This window comes from Rhinolophus sinicus, chromosome 6 (genome assembly GCF_057876585.1).
Source record: "Rhinolophus sinicus isolate RSI-liver-muscle chromosome 6, RSI-T2T, whole genome shotgun sequence".
Taxonomy (NCBI): domain Eukaryota; kingdom Metazoa; phylum Chordata; class Mammalia; order Chiroptera; family Rhinolophidae; genus Rhinolophus; species Rhinolophus sinicus.
In genome coordinates this window covers 64,562,719-64,566,678 of record NC_142506.1, presented here as the reverse complement: position 1 = coordinate 64,566,678, position 3,960 = coordinate 64,562,719, and positions in this window count along the sequence as shown.

Genomic DNA, 3,960 nt, shown 5'->3' with positions numbered 1-3,960 from the left:
AGGTTAAAATGTAGTTAATAATAACTTTCCATATTAATGTGAGACTTAAATGAGATAAGAAATGAAAACAGTACCTGACACCTAGTGGATTCCAACTCCCTCCCACCCCCGAAAACAGGACTGTAGAATTATTTTCCCCCCTCTCTTTTCAAAGAATAAGCATTGATGACACTTTCACCCAAACTATAAGCTAATAATAACATTCATTTGTGGCAGTTCTGGAAACAAACTGCCAAACCAAGACATGAAAACTCAGCTAGCACATACTCTCCAATTTTAGATTTAGTCGCTTGGGATGTCGCTTGCATATGAATCACCAAAGGGCTAGCGTGCTAGTCAGGCAGCGTTACAGCAGAATAACAGACTGTATTTACCTTAATTGCCTTTTATTCTCCTCCTCACTAGCGGAGGCCTGTGAGAAAGAACCGAGTTACAAGTGCTGTCAGAGGATCACATCGAAACGTCTAATAATATTGCTAAATGCGTTATTAATCAGAAGCTGCAGGGTGAGCTGTCAAGAAGTCATATTATCCAGTAGATTTTCCCATCTTTCTGTCAACCATGCCTTTTAAAGTAAGTTTCAAGCCGAGTGTGTTTATAGGCCTGGCATACACTCTGCTTGTATTGAAAAGTTTCCTTTCCTTATTAAGAGTGGAAGCTCTCTAATGAAGGGTGTTTATCTTTGTAAGTGTGGCTTGTTTACGACCATCACACTCTCTGCCTGGGGCTCATTTCTCCATTTCTCTTTCCTTCCTTCTAGCATTTGACATCTGAGGCTGTGGCTCCCCTCAGTTTGCACTGCTCCTTCTGTTTCCCCTGACGTGTTTCATTTTGTTTTTCTCTTAACGTCTTAACTTCTGCTTTCATCCGTTTTTGTTCTCACAAGCCCTCATTCTCTGAAGTCGCGTGCTCTCAACAAACTACCTTTTTAGGACCATAGTGATCTGCCAGGGAAGGTGATCTGAAGCCACCGAGTCACGTAACTCATGCAGCACCCTGCAGGCCACTTCCTGTGACCGTCCTGCCACTGGGGTTTGGCTCATTGTGCTTGAATTTCACCACTCAGCTGCTGGCCCAAGTGGCATCAGACTCTTGCTCATTGGGTCTGCGCACTCTCTTCCTCTGTGCATCAGGGCTAAAAATGCTTCCGACTAGGATTGTTTTGAGGCTCAGTGAAATGCATGTACACATTCTTCATGAACTGGGAAGACTTTATTCATAATCAGATGTGATTTTCTTTATTTCAGTACTATTTTTATCCTATAAAGTTCACATAAGCTACGTGAGGGCAGCCATGGTTTCTACTTGGTTTGTTGGTGACGCTCTCTGAGGACCATGTTGGCCTCCAGGAAAGCTCAGTAACTGTTTGTTGAATGCATGAGTGATGCAGCCACACACTTAGGACAATATCCACTACACAACTCAATACACAATACTCATCGTGACTGTAAATATGATGAGCTTACAGTTAGAATTGAAGAGTCATTAATAACGTTTGCTTTTGTTTTCCCCCTAAGGTTTCGTTGGGTCCTTTGGGTTTTGACTCTGTTCTGCAGTTTCCCCGTAATATCTTCTCTGGTCAGAGACTTGGCCATGCTAATGTTCCAAGACCTCCATGCCTGCTCTCTGACTCTCTCTGGAGTCCCACGTATGGCACACAGGCACCTGACCCTCAGTGGGTCCCCTCGTCCCGCTCACCGTTCTGAACCACTTTTCTCAGTTAATGGCATCCAGTGAGGTCAGCCTTGATCTCTCCCCATTCCCATATCTCATCAGTTCACACTTTCTTTCTCCTAAATGCCTCTCTTTCCTCATCTGCCTCGCTGAGGCTGTCACTGTCTCTCATTTGGACTTTTACGGCACCTCATGATATGGTTATGTTTTATTGAACCCAGTATCAGGACTTTATATGCATTGAAATATGCAAGAGCCCACGAGGCAGGTGTTATTAATGTTATTGTTGTTATTTTAGAGATGAAGGAAAAACAAGGTTCAGAGAGGCTGAGCCATTTCCTAAGTTCTCAATGCTACTAATGGCTGAGGCCAGGACCTGTACTTAGACACACAGCCTCCCCCATCTCTCACACCTTCCTAAATGCCACAGAGTTCCCTCTTTCAGCCCTTGTCCTAATGCTCGCTGCCTTCCCTTTCCTCTGAATGATATCTTCATTATTTGTCAAGAATTACCTTAAACATCACCTCTTCTGTCCTGTCCAAATTTTGCTGGGTAGAAGTCAGTGTTTCTGCTAGGATTCTACACCTGTCAACCTTGGCCATTATTATTTTGTATTTAGTGATCAGCTCACACATCCTGGAGAGCAGAAACCTTAACCTAATTAATGCTTGTATGTACAATCGCTATACTTAAAAAGATCTGGGTAGACTTTCATTGAAGGAATGCTTCTATAAATACTGTTTGTTGAAGGGTTTAAAACTTGCTCTTTTATTTTTATGGGAATGCTATTCATTTTTCTCTACTGAACTGTATAATCAGTAGTTTAGAATACCTGCTTTTTAAACAAAGCACTCCCCTCCACCCTTGGGTTTTCTATTAACAGGATGGGGAGATTTTCATAAGCAGTTTGTTTCCATTTGTCCCCCAAGTTCCTACATCCTATTTGGTATCTGATGACCTCTACTTACCCTAATATCCTTGTTCTGTCAGCCTGTTTCCTTATGCCACCCTATATGCCTGCATTCTATTTTCCCAAGTCTTACTTTCTGCTCAACGGCAGGTAAAGCGTCAGTACTAGTATTTCACTCCACTTAAAACTTGAATGCAGATGCCGTTTTTAATCTTCTGTGTGACGAGCGATGGGAATTCCAGGTCCTAGAGACGGGGAAGATAGTTTTGAACAGTGAGATCTTATGATTGCCTTCAAATTGCACCCTCTTCTGTCTTTGAAGAAACTTCATGTATCTCTTTTTCCCAAAATTGGTAAAAATCCCTTTGCAATTGATGAAACAATGGTGTGACTGATGAATTATAAATAGGAAAGTGTTTGTCTCTGCCAAGATTGAATCTGAATTGTGCAAATCTTTGTCACTGTCTCCTTTTGAAGATAAGACTTTATTTTTGTGCAGAGACAATGAAGGCCTCTCTTGTACATCTCCAGAGATTGAAAATGTGTATGTAAAAATAGAAGAAAATCATAACTACCTCCAGGTTCTGAGATAGGAAATCCTAAATATGTTTTCCCTAACTTAATCTCAAAGTACCAAGGATGAAAGACGTATCATGCAAAAATGTGTTTCTGTGGACATATCCTTGTAGCTACTGGATAAATAAGATCATTTTTCAGTTGTTAAAATATTAATTAAAAAAAATACCCTAAGAAAAGGGAATACGAGTCAGGATATTCGTGAGTTAAAATGATCTTAAAACCAATTTAACTGTCAGTAACATGAAACATACACTTTCATGTAGAATTCTTGGTTACACTGGTTAAATAGCAGTTGGTTAAATTCTCTGTTCCTCACTAAAAAATTTCAGAACTCTGTTAACCAATGTCAAACAGAAAAACGAGTAGTTCATTCTTCATTTCTTTATGATAACGTCAATTTTGAGTGGAATGACTCTTCAGAATGAGTCCCAGCGTGAAGAAAATGATGAATACATTAGGAACGGGATGTAAGAACACATCCCATTGCCCATTGTGTGGGTTACTCAATCATCTCTTTATTTTATGGGTTAGGAAACTGAGGCTTACTGGCCCGGAAGGTACAGGGATGGCCATCAGGTGAGTGAACGGGCCCTAAGCCAATGGCTTTGTACCTCCGTCCAAAGCTTTTGTTTCACTTCACCACGTGGCCCCTTGTTTACCCAACATGAAGTGAAGGTGTTTCGAGAGCTGAGCAGAGGGACTGTACTTGGGAGGTATAATCACTGTATAAGCAAAACGGAATGTTCCAGACTTCTCGCATTGGAGTATGAGGGGAGAAATAAGTGGCAAAGAAGGC